Source organism: Bubalus kerabau, chromosome 10, assembly GCF_029407905.1.
Source record: "Bubalus kerabau isolate K-KA32 ecotype Philippines breed swamp buffalo chromosome 10, PCC_UOA_SB_1v2, whole genome shotgun sequence".
Classification (NCBI taxonomy): domain Eukaryota; kingdom Metazoa; phylum Chordata; class Mammalia; order Artiodactyla; family Bovidae; genus Bubalus; species Bubalus kerabau.
In genome coordinates this window covers 54,954,978-54,970,822 of record NC_073633.1, presented here as the reverse complement: position 1 = coordinate 54,970,822, position 15,845 = coordinate 54,954,978, and the positions used below count along the sequence as shown (strand labels likewise).

The 15,845-nt window shown below is 40.1% G+C and overlaps 1 long non-coding RNA gene across 32 annotated transcripts in view; it reads right to left on the bottom strand.

Annotated features, from left to right (window-relative positions):
- The window catches only part of LOC129621379 (uncharacterized), a 454,544-nt gene that overhangs the window by 288,214 nt on the left and 150,485 nt on the right, over positions 1-15,845 (bottom strand). For 3 of the 32 annotated variants that reach the window (XR_008699270.1, XR_008699296.1, XR_008699308.1), the window contains one exon: positions 5,370-5,835. The exons of the other annotated variants lie outside the window; for them this stretch is intronic. This is a non-coding gene — a long non-coding RNA (uncharacterized LOC129621379). Of the gene's footprint in view, positions 1-5,369; positions 5,836-15,845 lie in introns of those variants that run through there. 32 annotated transcript variants of the gene reach the window in all.

The following is a 15,845-nucleotide window of genomic DNA, read 5'->3' as shown; positions in this document are numbered from 1 at the left end:
CCTTATATTCTCCAAGTCTTAGTCAAAGTATTATTTTCTCTGGGAAAGCTTCCTTCTTTGATTTCTCCCATCTGTGTTCGATGGTCCTTCATTTGATTCTCATATCATGATGCTTAATCATGGCACTAATCAGATCATGTTATAAATGTGACTGGTGACTGTCTCCCCTTCTAAATTGTAAGCTCCTTTAGTAAAGAATTTATGTCTGACTCATGTTTGGATCACCAGTATAGTCCTTGACAACATTACCAAAAAAAAAAAAAAAAAAAATTTAGCAGATCCAAATATTTACCGAGGACCTACCATAAGTCAGACACTATTTTAGGAGCTGGGGAAAAGAGCAGTGAACAATATATTCTACTCAGGGGTCTTATAATGAAAGTAGAAGCGAAAAAAGTAGGTAAAAGCCATATAGTCAAAATGATAGGACAAATTTTAGGTATTAGTAAATGCTATAATGAAAACAAAAGAGAGGAAGGGGTAGAAAAAGACTAGCGTGAGAAGAGGTTGCTATTCTTGTGAGGCTGCTGAGAAAAGGCTTCTCTGAGAAAGTAATCTATGAACAGATATTTAAAATAACAATGAGCAGGTGTTACTGGAAAGGGAAGGAGGAACAGGCGGAGCCCAAAAGACTTTAGGTAAGTAAATTACTTTGTACATTATAATGGTGGATACATGTCATTATACATTTGTCAAAACCCACAGAATGTACACCACCTAGAGTGAACCCTAATGTAAGCTATGAACCTCAGGTGATAATGATGTTTTAGTGTAAGCTCATCAGTTGTAACAAACGTACCACTCTGGTGAGGATGTGGATAATGGAGATACTGTGTGGGCAGGAGGAATATGGAAATTTATGTACCTTTTGCTCAGTTTTGCTGTGAACCTTAAAACTGCTCCCAAAATATGTGAAACAATAATGAGAAAGACTCACAGTTGTGAAGGCATGGGAGAAAGACGGCTCCAGGTGAAGGAAATAGCATGGTCAAAGGCTTGGTGGTGGTAGCAACTGGGGCATACTAGAGGGTCAGGAAAGCTGCATTGTGGTGAACAAAGAGGAAAAGATGAGGGGAAGAGCTCTGAGGGGTGCGCAGGGGCCAGGTCATGTAGGGATTTTCTGGTGTTATAAACTAACTAAGAAATTCCAGATGTTCAAGTTGGATTTAGAAAAGGCAGAGGAACCATAGATCAAATTGTCAACATCCATTCGATATAGAAAAATGAAGAGAATTCCAGAAAAACTCTACTTCTGCTTCACTGACTACGCTAAAGCCTTTGGCTGGGTGGATCACAACAAACTGTGGAAAATTCTTCAAGAGATGGGAATACCAGACCACCTGACCTGCCTTCTGAGGAATCTGTATGCAGGTCAAGAAGGAACAGTTAGAACTGGGCATGGAACAATGGACTGGTTCCAAATTGGAAAAGGAGTATGTCAAGGCTGTATATTGTCAACCTGCTTACTTAATTTATATGCAGAGTACATCATGAGAGATGCCAGGCTGGATAAAGCACAAGCTGGAATCAAGACTGCAGGGAGAAATATCAACAACCTCAGATATGCAGGTGACACCACCCTTATGGCAGAAAGTGAAGAGGAATTAAAGAGCCTCTTGATGAAGGTGAAAGAGGAAAGTGAAAAAGCTGGTTTAAAATTCAGCATTCAAAAAGCGAAGATCATGGCATCCAGTCCCATCCCTTCATGGCAAATAGATGGGGAAACAACAGAAACAGTGACAGGCTTTATTTTTTAGGGCTCCAAACTCACTCCAGATGGTGACTGCAGCCATTAAATTAAAAGATGCCTGCTCTTGGAAAAAAAGTTATGAGCAATATGACAGCATATTAAAAAGCAGAGAAATTACTTTGCCAACAAAGATCCGTCTAGTCAAGGCTATAGTTTTCCAGTAGTCATGTATGGATGTGAGAGTTGGACCATAAAGAAGGCTGAGCACCAAAGAATTGATGCTTCTGAACTGTGGTATTGGAGAAGACTCTTCAGAGTGCCTTGGACTGCAAGGAGATCAAACTGGTCAATCCTAAAGGAAATCAATCCCGAATATTCATTGGAAGGACTAATGATGAAGCTGAAACTCCAATATTGGAAGGACTAATGATGAAGCTGAAACTCCAATAGTTTGGCAAACTGATGCGAAGAACCAACTCAGAAAAGATCCTGACACTGGGAAAGATTGAAGGCAAGAGGAGAAGGGGACAACAGAAGATGAGATGGTTGGATGGCATCACCGACTCAAAGGACACGAGTTTGAGCATGCTCTGGGAGAAGGTGAAGGACAGGGAAGCCTGGCGTGCTGCAGTCCATGGGGCTGCAGAGTCGGACACTATTGAGCGACTGAAAAACAACAAATCTAAATTGATCTAACACCCTCACATCAAACAGAAGAAAATTCAAGACTAAGTTAAAAAAATTTTTTCCCCCTCAGTGGTCTGGATATTTAGGGTACTATTAATTTGTGAATTTCCTTATCACCATAATACTTGCTTCACTCTGGATGGTGCAACCATTGGGCTGCAATGCTTGTTAGAATTCTTTCTCAACTACCTATTACTCACTCAGTCAAAAAAAGAAAAAGAAAACCTCACCCAAAGTACCAACTTTGAAATAGCAACAATGAAGTACCAGTCCCTTATGGCAACTGGCTCTTGCCTCTGTTACAGCTGAACTTTGGAAGTGCTATAACATCACATGGCCTTCCGTGTTGGCCCAGACGGTAAAGAATCTGTCTGTAGCGTAGAAGACTCCAGTTCAATCCCTGGGTTGGGAAGGTCCCCTGGAGGAGGGCATGGCAACCCACTCTAGTATTTCTGCCTGGAGAATTCCACGGACAGAGGAACATACCATCACATCCTCAGTTTCTCTTCAACAAAGTAAAAGGGCAGAGACTTCAATGGCCTTTAGAGTATCTGGCAGTCCTACAAGTCTATGCATCAAAACAAAGTGAGAATAGAAGTTATACAGCTGATTCATTTAACTTTGTAATAGGAAAATTTTAAAACATGCAGAGAAGTGGAGGGAATGTATAGTGATGTTGCATGAAGTCAGTATCAATCTTGAAAATTTACAAGCATTGTATCATGGCCAGCTTTTTCATATACATCAGAAATTATACAACCAAATATCCACCATCACTTCAAGGTGGAAGCTCTGAAAGTCCATCTTCTTATCGAGTGATGCAGTATACTCTTCCACATATTCTTTACAGGGGAGGGTTGACTTTGGGTCATGGCTTGGAACCAAGGCCAAAGAATAAGGCAGATGACCATTCAGATGATAAATGTAAACCTTAAATGGTACATATTGAGTTTCCATATTGAAAATAAATAATTTTTAAAAGGAAATAGCTTCTTTTCCTTGACTGGGTAAAACTAGCTTTGAAACTAAATACATATTTTGAGCAGTGGTTTATCCACTACTGGAAAAATTGCTTTCATGTATTTATTCAATAATTATTCAGTGAATACTGAACATAAGGCCCAGAAATAATACCATGACTGTGCATGAATCACAGTCCTTTCCTTAAGGGCTCACAACCCAACAGATGAGAACTACAGGGGCTCTGGTGCCTATGTACCAGTCTGCTTGCTCACACATGGTATAATATCTAGATACTTCAATTTGTCTTTGCTTCCCTCTCCAAGGTGGTCTTTGCTATAGTTGACAGTCACCCGTCTTCACTTTGCTGAGCAAACACATTTAACTCTAACATGTTTCCCTCTCTAGCATAGACAATCTGTTTATCCTTAAACTCTGCACATGGAGAAGCGTGAGACGCAGGCGACCAGGCACTCACAGACACTTGCTACCAGGGCACTTTGTAACATGCATTTCCACTCTAAGTAAGCAGTTGCTCCTGAAGTGTCTGGTCCCAGCTAGATCAATTGCTCCCACAATTCCCAGTGAGTCGATGAGCAGCTCTCTCACTGACTGAATGACTTAATGCCAGCCAATTAAAGCTTAAACTGTCTAATTAAGCCGGAGAGGGAGCCATCAACTTGCTGAATTCTGAGGCCTGTTAACGTCACCTAAACAATAGAATGATGTTAGGTGTATATTTGCAAAAAGATATGTCTGGACTGAAAAAGGTCAAAACCTGTTTCAAATTCATACACAACTCTTTCAGTGGACGTACTTCTGAATTCCCTTTCCATTTAAATAACACAAAGCTAAATGTACATCATTACATGGCACTCTGCCATAAATATTTTCCATTTTGATTTGTGTTTTGCGATTCTCATTGACTAGTATTGTTTATCGTATGACAACTACCATACAGCTCCATTGCACTCGTTTAGCCACAATTCACGATTAGTATGTGCTTCTTTCTCAACTCCTACCTCAACATCATAACAACTCTCCATTTTTCCTCCTCTGTGAACAATAAAACTGCTCACTTCAGAAGCATAACACCCACCATCCTCAAGAGCACATAACAGAAAAATTTGCTTTAAAATCAAGCCACTCATTTATGAAAAATTTTAAATTATCTATTCTAAACTCTTTTCCCTGTAAAACTAGCACTTGCAAAGAATAGAAACATATACGTGGAGAGATGCTAGATCCTGACTTCTTTAGCCAAGCATGAACGCCTTATAAATACCACTGCAGACAGGTACCACCGTCCTAGTTTATCCCTAATGCTAGAACTGCATCGGCCCCTGAAATAATATTTAGCAAAGAGGCATTTTAAGAAAGTCAGCATGAGAGAGAAAAAAAAATCTTCTCAGGTACGTGTATGTTATTAATCATAATTAAGGCATATTTGACAGCTTCTTGGCAACAGAGACGATTAGTTCCTTTCTCTGACATCAAAATCCTAAAGGAATACTTGCTGTTTCATTACCAACTTCACTGGTCTTTATACCTATAATATCCACTTTGAGAATATGAGGTCTTAGAGAAACCTGAGCTCTGACAATTACTGTTTGCCCACTGCTGACACCATGTAAGGTATAACATAAGCCAGGCTCTTACTAAAGATAAAGTACAGGAATCTTGCTGGGGTTAAAATGTGAGTTCCAGGAAAACTCGTGGTCTGCCCCATAATGCATTTCCACTGAAGGGTCATCCTTCAGAGTTGTTGGTTTTTGTGCAGGTAGCTCTGCACTTCTGATTTTCCATTAAATTGGAAAGGGAGCACTTGGTTCCCACTGCAATGGCATCCTCTGATAAGATGGTGAGAAATGGGAAATGGATCCGTTTCAAGAGAGAGACTCATTTTAATAAAACCAAACAAGAGACTCACTTCCATTTAATCATGCCTCATTCCATTAATGTGCTTTCTAAAACGATGCTGCTTCCTAAAGGTTCTTATGATGGCTACGTTGTAAAGGAAGCATCTTCAGGATTTCTGTTTGGTGCCTTTACAGGTGATTTCAAAGAATTTATTCTGTTCATTTATTGATTACAAATTTCAGCCAAGTTTTGCTCAAACCCAGCAGGGAGATTTTGACCTGTTATATGCAAATTCCCAGGCTCACTTTCTGCTGTTACCTTTCACAGACAACATGGGCCTAAAAGACGTTTGCCTATTTTGGCACCTGTTTAATAGCATAGGTTGAGATTTAGGTGGTTCTCGAACAGAATGTTTCTACTTGAACAATGACCATTGCCAGTCTCAAATTTCTCTTGCTCATGGTCCCTTTTCGGTTGTCTCTTACTCTCTTTTTCTTACAACTTCTCTCTTTTCATTCTTTTAGACACTCTCTCTTCCTCTGTCTTCTTCTCTTATAATGTCTTTTTTTATCGGTCCAGGATGAGAAGCATGGGGGTCAAGGGAAGACAAATGGCTTTGTTTCCATCATGTAGATAAACTGAAAGCAAGCAAAAAATTAAATCTAAGTCTTCAACTTAATTTTCCCACAGAGATCTAGAAGCAGAATCTGTGATGTCCTGGGGTTGGAAGGGACCTCAAGGGGGAAAAAAAATCAAGTGCCCTTTCTCCATCACACAGGCTACATGTCCCCTGCCAGACCAGTTATTCACTAAGAAATGGTTTCTGCTTCCACCAACTCAACATCATGACTATAATGTACCTTTTAAATATGGTCTTCAAGATGTTAAAATCACCACCTCTGCTGATTTGGGGTTTCATTGTCTATTCTTCACTGTATTGCATCTTAGGTGAGATCTCAGGGATTTAGCAATTAGCATAAATACAGCAGTCTGATCATCAAAAGTAATTAATGGCATCAAAATACAGTCTTCCTGCTTTTGAGGACTTGTTACACACATCTTGATCTTTCTTGTTAAATGAGTACTTTATTCCTGTTAGCAAATTATCTACCACAAATTGTATTTAGATAGAAAACAAGTTAGCTTAATATATTGACATGTTTGAAACAACACAGAAAGTGACTCAGTATGCTGTGTTAGCAATAAGTTAGTAACCTATGAGTAATTAATAATTCTAACAACAAAAGAAATACCCAAGTTGCTTTTTGCAACTAGGTACAATATACAAAACAGGCTTTATGGGTTTTTTTTTTTAAAGTAAAATTGTCAAGTAGGGATTCTGTCAAACTGTCAGATGAAAATTTAAGAAAAATTATGGTTATTTATTTTTTCTTTCAGAACTCTTATTTAAATATTGCTGAGGAAAGGAAAAGGGGAGGGAGATACTTTATTGTAAGTATTCAACTTACCATGAATCAAAGTTTTTAAAATTCTAGGAAGTTCCCTAGTGGTCCAGTAGTTAGGACTCGATGCTTTCACTGCCAGGGACCCAGGTTCAATCCCTGGTCAAGGAACGAAGAACCCACAAGCCACGTGGTATGGCCAAAAAAATCAAAAGTTTCTCACAGTAAAAGAGAAGTGTAGGGGAGAAAAAAGTTTTCTTCAATCCTTAGGGTGCCTGGCTAGGTCTGAAAATTAAACTGACAGAGACAGATCAACAGAAGGAAAAGCATAAGCATTTATTTAATCTAAGTTTTATACAATGCTGGAGCCTTCATAAGGAAATGTGGATCCAAAGAAACAGTTAGACCTAGTATTTTTGTGCTGGGTTTAAAGAGGAGTGGGCAGTCATGGCACACACAGTAGGAGGGAATGGCAGTAGACTGGGGGGAACTCAGCAAGGCCTGTTTGTTCAGATTCTCTTTGTCTCAGCCTCTCTTTGTATCCAGAGATAAGGATGCTCCTTTCCTCTGGGTACAAGGAGGGCACCCCTCACGTGAGGGTTTTATGACCTGTTTCAGAGAAGGGCGAGGAAAGGGTCAGAGTGACGGTTCTGCTTCTGCTTTTTTCTCAAACTTCTTCAGCTTAAAATTTTCCATATGTAAAGTTGCCATATTTTGGAGTAGCATGTCCTGAGTTCCAACAGAAGTACAATAAGTGTAGGTTTCAACAGATAAATGCAATTCTTAACTGAGAACCTTGGATTCCCTTTAACAAGTCTCTACTCATCATGTCATTGTTTCCAGGGAGTCAAGCTTTCCTGTCCCAAGAGAACCTTCTTTTTTAATTGATTTTCATTTAAAATACCCCTAGTTTCAGAAAGACAAGCTTAGCACATATGAGTCCTTACAATTCACATCTGTGACTCGTTTCTTAAAAAATCAATGATATTTGCTTTAATGCCACAATCTCCCCTCACCACAAGAGATGATGTGAGCTTCAGGCAGCTCAGCATCATCATTTGTAAAGCTCAGAGTTGGACTTTTACAGGAGAATCGAAAATGAGAGACTGACGTAACTGACTGCTGTCAGAGAAGCTCTTTGGAAGCTCTTCTGGAAGCTTCCATGTTTGGCATTCTGTTTCTTGTGCCACTAATGTTAAGATAAACAGCAAGTTTGGGCAATTTGAGTAAACCTCTCATGTCATCTGCTAATCTTCAAGATCACATGGAATAAACACAAATTTGCCCTATCAATGATTTAAAGTCTCTTTGGTATGAGGATTATGAAAATATGCTAAACTAAAATAAGTCTTATTTTTTTTAAGTGTACTTTACTTTAATCATGTTTGCAACCTGTTCTGTGCTCAAGAGATAGATGAGAATAATTTCTGAAGTTAAAAGCAACTAAAGAGATTAACAGTGAAAGACAAAGGGACTCAGACTTCTTTTCTCTGATCTAGGAAGGAAAACATGGAAGTAAATTACCGATTTCTCACAGGCAACTGCATCAATTGCAACTTCAAGCTCACATACATTACCATCTCCCAACGATAACATATTACATAGTTCATCCAGGTTGAAAGCAACACACATAAATAAAAAGAGACTCAAAAACTTCATATTCAAAGCAAAATTTTGAAAGTGGGGACCTTCCATGGCCCTTGCAGACACTTCCATTTGTACCTCCTTATAGCTGCATTTATATAAAATGAGCTTTCCTCATTATGTTTCCTTTTATGAAATCTCAAAGGTTATTTTTATTATGAAATATTTAATGGAAACAAGGATTGAAAGTCATTGAAGAATCACAAGTGCAACTTACCACTCACTGTGGCACATGAGCATTCTGACATTCTGACATGAACGTGCGTCAGATGTTTTTTCGTAAGGAAATACATGACAGAGGCAGTTGAGGCCCCTCGAGTATCTCAATCAAATTCATGGTGCTGTCCCCTCCCACCCGCCAAAGCCACTGACAATCCACCATGGACAAGACAGCTGTGTTGCATAACTCGCATGGCCCCTGGAGTTGTTCTCGGCAGCATTCTCAATGCCGGGGTTGCACTTTGTCGAAAGTTTTCCTCATTTTCATTTTTTGGGGGGCAGGGCTGGGCACACTGGGAAGCAGACTTCCCTCGTGGCCCAGTGATAAAGAATTCACCTGCCAACTCAGGAGACATGGGTTCAATCCTTGGATCGGGAAGATCCCCAGAGTACGAAGGCAACCCACTCCAGTATTTTTGCCTGGGCAATCTCATGGACAAAGGAGCCTGGTGGGTTACAGTCCATGGTTATCATTATTTTTTTAATAGATCCTATAAAAATACCACCGCCATGGATTCAAGATGATTGTAATAAGCAAAAATGGTCAAACAAATAAGCCAAACAGCTCTTTTCTGGACATGGGATGGGCCAAGCATTCTCAACTATAAGCTTGAAAACAATGCCAGCCCATGAAGCAACCATTTAGGTTTAAAAAAAAAAAAAAAGGATTCTGAACAGAATTGCAAGGATCATTAACTATAACAGAACAGTGCCATTCCCATAGGAAGTTCTTATAAACACGATACACCATCTTGTCATCCAATATTCAGAGAACATTTGGAGATTTAAAATTGGATTTTTAGTCTGGATATAAAAGTTCTCCAGTCATAGTTTAAAATAAAAAGCAGCAGCAGCAAAAGGTGGGGCATCAGCAAATTAAAATGGACACTTAAAATTAAGTTAGTCAGTACCCTGTTTCTTTGAAAACTATTAGATGTTTTTGAATATATTTTCAACCTTCACTGTTCACCCTCACACAATGCCACTACCCACTCCACATTTCCTTTTCCTGCAAGAAATCTGGATATGACTTCAATCCTGCAATTCTGGAGCACATGCCTCTCTCCCTTTAAAACTGAGACATCCTCAAGATTGGAAAAGGTAGTCACACTGAGAAGACAGATCAGAGACACATAGTTCCTATTCCCAAAGCTAAAGTTACAAACAGAAAACAAGAGTGTTGAACCCACAATCCAAAATTTTGACTGGAGGATGTTGCTAGCTGTGTTCTTCTAACTCTTTTGTTGCCCAGAAACCTATAATTCCTACTGTTTAGAGAAACACTCCAGACCAAGGAAGGACCAGGTTTCCAACTTCCTTCTTGATCTTGCTTCCAAACGAGTGATTAAAGGAAGACAGCTGAGAGGAGTGAATGAAGGATCCACCAGTGAAAACTTTAAGGCACCATTCATTCACTTATTCATTCAACAAGTGTTTATTGAGCTTCTATGGTCACAAGCATATCATGGTGAACAAGATTCCTCACCTTCGTGAACGCTGTCTAGGGATGAAGACCAACCTAAGTGAAACTATTACACAAATGAATATAAGTCTCCAAACCACAGCCAGTACTTGGAAGGAAAAGTATAAGCTCCTATGGGAAATTGTAAAAGAAGCAGGCTTTTACTGGATTTTTAAGCTGAATTATAAATAAAAGAAAGATGAATAGGTATAGGGGATGAGTGGGGCTTCTCACTGGCCCAGATACTGATGAGTGCCAAGGACCTGTAACAGGAAGTCACAGAGGATGGTGCACCTACTGTATCAAGAAGATTCAAGTAGAAAGAGGCAGACAGGAAGCTGAAAAGTGAGCCAGGGCCTGATCACCAAGGGTCTTGTAGGATGCTGTAAAAGATTGTGGTTTTGGTCTGAAATGGAATTTGAAGCTATTGGAAGATTGTGAATAGTAGGATTCATGATCTAATTAAGTTTTCAGATCACGCTGACTGTCATGTTGACATGTATCAAAAGGGGTCAAAGAAGAGAGCTAGGAAGACCGGTGACGACATGATTTGATGTGCAATTTTTAAGATCACTGACTACCAAGTGGAGAATGTGTTGGAGGGGAGCCAGAGTACACTCGAGAGAGGAGTTCATTGGCGAGTGCAGCCACCCAGGTGAGAGATGCTGTTGGTGTGGGCCAAGAGCGAGTCAGCACGCCTGCAGAGCCACATGGTGACACCGCCCGCCCTCTGTGCGGCCCTGTGGGGGTCCCAGAAGCACTACCTTCCAAGGTGTCTGCATGGACAGAGAGAAGCTCTTCTTCAGGAAGGCTCTTAAGAGACCGCAATCTTCGGTTTCAGGGCCAAAAACTCTCTCGCCCCTCCTGAGCTATTTTAGCCCCAGGCACATGAGACAACCACCAGTTCTGGTGCCTTTGTCGTGTTGGTGGAGAAAGCTCAATGAATTTCAAGCCCACATTCTCTAAGCATACCACTTTTCCCTTCCCGCCTCTCTGTGACTAAACTCAGTCTATCTTTTAGTTTACTTTTCCTATTCTTATTTTGTTCTCTCAAGTTTTAAAATTTTATCTAGTGGCTATATGTAATTTTAAGCACATGGCTATTTACCATTTAGCAAGATTCCACAGGAAATATTAACTGTTTATTATTTAACACTTATTTTGCTATTTAAAATATAAAAGGAAAGATTGCTTGTCTATTTACAACACTTTTGTCACTAAACGTGTGGGTTTTCCACCCTAAGGAATTCTCCAGTTCCCTGAAGACACCAAGTGGGTGTTCTACTACTTAATTCAATCCTGACACTAACTATCCCGAGATAGTGCAGACCCCACAAATTAAGGGCTCAGTCCCACAATTCTGTCCAACTTCAGACTCCAGTCACAAGTAATAGAAGCCTAGGGTATCCCCACTTCTGTCGTACATGGCCACAAATTAGAGTTTCCTACAACCCTCTCTGAGTGTTTGACAATTTTCTGTAATGGCTCAGAGAACTTGGTGAAACACTTTACTTATATTTGCTGGCTTATTATAAAGGATATTATAAGGGATACAAATGAACAACCAAATGAAGAGATACAGAGGATAAAGTCCAGAAGGGACCCAGCTGGAGTCACAACATCCTCCCAGCGTGTAGATGTGTTCACCAACCCAGACACTCTCTGAACTCTGCAGTATAGAGATTCGTATGGTGGCATCATGTTGTAAACATGATTAATAACTCAATTCAGCCCCTCTTTCCACCCCAGAAGATGCAGGATATCTTCTGGTCTAGAGGTCTAGAGGATAGTGGACTGAGGGTCTCAAAGTTCCAAGCTTCCAGTCATGCTTGGTCTTCCCGGTGACTAGTCTCCATCCTGAAGCCACCCACGAGTCCCCAACCATCAGTCATCTCACTAGTACATACAAAAGACACTGTGATCACTCCAGCTATTTCAAGAGTCTGAGAAGCTTTGGGGTCAGGAACTAGGGACTAAAAACAAATTTTATAACAAAAGATGGCCCTATCACTCCTACCAGATGGGAAATTACAAAGATTTAGGAGCTCTGTGCCAGCAACTGGAAATGAAGGCCAAATATATATTTCTTGTTATATCATAGTATGATAGATATTCATTTCAGAAATACTGCAAAATGTAGAAAAGCTCAAGAAGAAAATAAAAATAATCTGTAATCCCATCATGGAGAAATAACACTAGTTAACATTTATATGGGTATAGTCTTCTAATCTTATTTCTATGCCTAAAAAAAGAGATGATAGTTAAATAGAGAGACACAGAGACAGATAGACATTTTCCCCTGAATTTTGAGTACTAGATGATTTAAATCCTAGGCTGCTTATTTGACAATGTCAAAATTGGTTCATTTCAACTACTTCTATCAATAAATAATATGCCTGCTTGTTCAATCAAAAGCAATTATTTGGCTAAGTGATGACTGATGACTTAGAGGTTATGTTATTTCTGTCTTTCCATCATGAGTCCTAAGAGTATTCAGGTTGATGGAAGATTGACTATAGGTAAAAAGTAAACACTCTCATGGTGATGTAACAGGTTCCCAGATCATACAGCACATCATATTTTAAATTGTTTATTCAGCAAACTAGATTGCCAGTGAAAATGACAAATCTCTCAGCTTTCTTGTTTCTGGCAGCAATCTGTGAAAAAGCAGAAAACTGCTTCCAAGTTATACCAAGACTTGTTTTTTTTCAGTTGTAAACCAACCTGAATTTTGTTCCCAGAGGAAGGCACAACCAAGAACAACAAGCATCTGGACTACCTGCCTCAGGTGGGCTGTGATACCACCACCACCTAGAACAGAGCACTTGGAACTCACACAGTGAAAACCCATGACCAAACTGCTCTTGAACAGATATTCAACCCTGCCCAACTCCTTCTCCGATACCACTTGCATCTGCTTACAAATAAAAATATCTAATAGCCAATTTAGTCCATATGGTTGCAATACGGCCACATGAGTATGACCTTTTTGTATAGACATCCATAGAAATTTGTGGCCACTATACCATTCCCCACCCCAAAACCAGAAGAGCATACTGAAGAGTTTCCAACGTGTCTTAACTGTATTAACTAGAAGGATGAAGGGCTCACTTCCAGGGCTTTACCACGCCAATTCTTTCTGCTTCTCTTCTATCTTCTCTTTCTCTTTTCCTATACTTATTTAAAAAACCTCAACTCTTTGAGGGTTTACTGTTGAGAGGGATACAGTTTTTTTTTTAATTAAATAATTTAGTTGAAAACTAATATGGAGAAATTTTTACACCCTAGCTGCTGCTGCTGCTAAGTCGCTTCAGTCATGTCCGACTCTGTGCGACCCCATAGACGGCAGCCCACCAGGCTCCCCCGCCCCTGGGATTCTCCAGACAAGAACACTGGAGTGGGTTGCCATTTCCTCCTCCAATGCATGAAAGTGAAAAGTGAAAGTGAAGTTGCTCAGTCGTGTCCGACTCTTAGCGACCCCATGGACTGCAGCCTACCAGGCTCCTCCGCCCATGGGATTTTCCTAGACTTACCACCAAATCATCTTCTAATTCCCTACCTCTGATTAGTCAGGATATGTTTAGGAAATGTAATTTTATTGGAATATAATTTAGCCAATTTGAAAACTTTTATTGGCATGTTACTTATTCAGACACTATTCGAGGCACTAAGGACTCCAAAAGAAGGAGGCATAGCCCATCCTCATGAATCTCCCAGTTTAGTAGATATCCCAATAAACCCTAATTGAGTGGAATATTCTAAATTTTTAAAAAATACTTTATTAAAAAAATTGAATGTGTCCTTAAATTTTAATATATAAATACATGGGTCTATATTCAACTGTAAGTTCTCTCTGATTAGCCTAATATCTATTCCTCCTGACAATGAGTGACAAAAGTTGATGGTATTTATATAATAGACACGTTTAAGAATGTCTGCTCATACTCTCCTTGTGAGAGAGAGAGAGAGAAAAAAAAAAGAGAACCCCAGAGTTAAGTTTAGTCTATAAAACATAACCCTCGTGATCACAGCTAAATGAACCAGGAATAAACACTGGGCTCAAGCTGGTTCCAGTCAGATTTGGTTCTTCCTCTCATAGTTAAAGTAGACAAGCTTGGGTCAGAACAACCCTCTCATTGAAAACATCTAGAAAAGTTAACTATTAAAGAAAAAAACTGTTTGAAGGCAGAACACTATAAGGCATCAAGACTTGAAGAAATAGGATTCCAGAGAGAAAGAAGGCTCAGAGACTTGATTCATACACTTATGTCCTTTGAAAAAGTGAAAGCCTTAGTCACTTACTCGTGTCTTGCTTTTGCGACCCAATGGATTGTAGCCCACCAGGCCCCTCTGTCCATGGAATTTTCTAGGCAAGAATACTGGAGTGAGTTGCCATTCCCTTCTTAGGGGATCTTCCCAACCCAGGGATCGAAACTGGATCTCCTGCATTGCAGGCAGATTCTTTACCATCTGAGCCTGTCCTTTCAGTTTAGTCGCTCAGTCGTGTCCGACTCCTTGTGACCCCATGAATCGCAGCACGCCAGGCCTCCCTGTCCATCACCAACTCCTGGAGTTCACTCAAACTCATGTCCATCGAGTTGGTGATGCCATCCAGCCATCTCATCCTCTGTTGTCCCCTTCTCCTCCTGCCCCCAATCCCTCCCACCATCAGAGTCTTTTCCAATGAGTCACCTCTTTGCATGAGGTGGCCAAGGTACTGGAGTTTCAGCTTTAGCATCATTCCTTCCAAAGAACATCCAGGACTGATCGCCTTTAGGATGGACTGGTTGGATCTCCTTGCAGTCCAAGGGACTCTCAAGAGTCTTCTCCAACACCACAGTTCAAAAGCATCAATTCTTCGGTGCTCAGCTTTCTTCACAATCCAACTCTCAGATCCACACATGACCACTGGAAAAACCATAGCCTTGACTAGATGGACCTTTGTTGGCAAAGTAATGTCTCTGCTTTTGAATATGCTATCTAGGTTGGTCATAACTTTCCTTCCAAGGAGTAAGCGTCTTTTAATTTCACGGCTGTGAGCCTGTTCTTTAGGCATCTGCTAATCCTAAACAAGAAAAAGAACGATATACCCATTTGAGTGCAGAGTTCCAAAGAATAGCAAGGAGAAATAGGAAAGCCTTCCTCAGTGAGCAATGCAAAGAAATAGAGGAAAACAATAGAATACTAAAGACTAGAGATTTTTTCAGAAAATTAGACATACCAGGGAACATTTCATGTAAAGATGGGCTCAATAAAGGACAGAAATGGTATGGACCAACAGAAGCAGAAGATATTAAGAAGAGGTGGCAAGAATACACAGAAGAACTATACAGAAAAAGATCTTCATGACCCAGATAACCATGATGGTGTGATCACTCACCTAGAGCCAAACATCCTGGAATGCAAAGTCAAGTGGGCCTTAGGAAGCATCACTATGAACAAAGCTAGTGGAAGTGATGAAATTCCAGTTGAATTATTTCAAATCCTAAAAGATGATGCTGTGAAAGTGCTGCACTCAATATGCCAGCAAATTTGGAAAACTCAGCAGGGGCCACAGGACTGGAAAGGTCAGTTTTCATTCCAATCCCAAAGAAAGGTATAGCCAAAGAATGTTCAAACTACTGCATAATTACACTCATCTCATGCACTAGCAAGGTAATCCTCAAAATTCAAGCCAGACTTCAACAGTACGTGAACTGTGAACTTCCAGATGTTCAAGCTGGATTTACAAAAGGCAGAATAACCTGAGATCAAATTGCCAACATCTATGCAGAAAATGAAGATCATGGTATCTGGTCCCATCATTTCATGGCAAATAGATGGGGAAACAGTGGAAACAGTGTCAGACTTTATGTTTTGGGGCTCCAAAATCACTGCAGATGGTGACTGCAGCCATGAAATTAAAAGATGCTTACTCCTT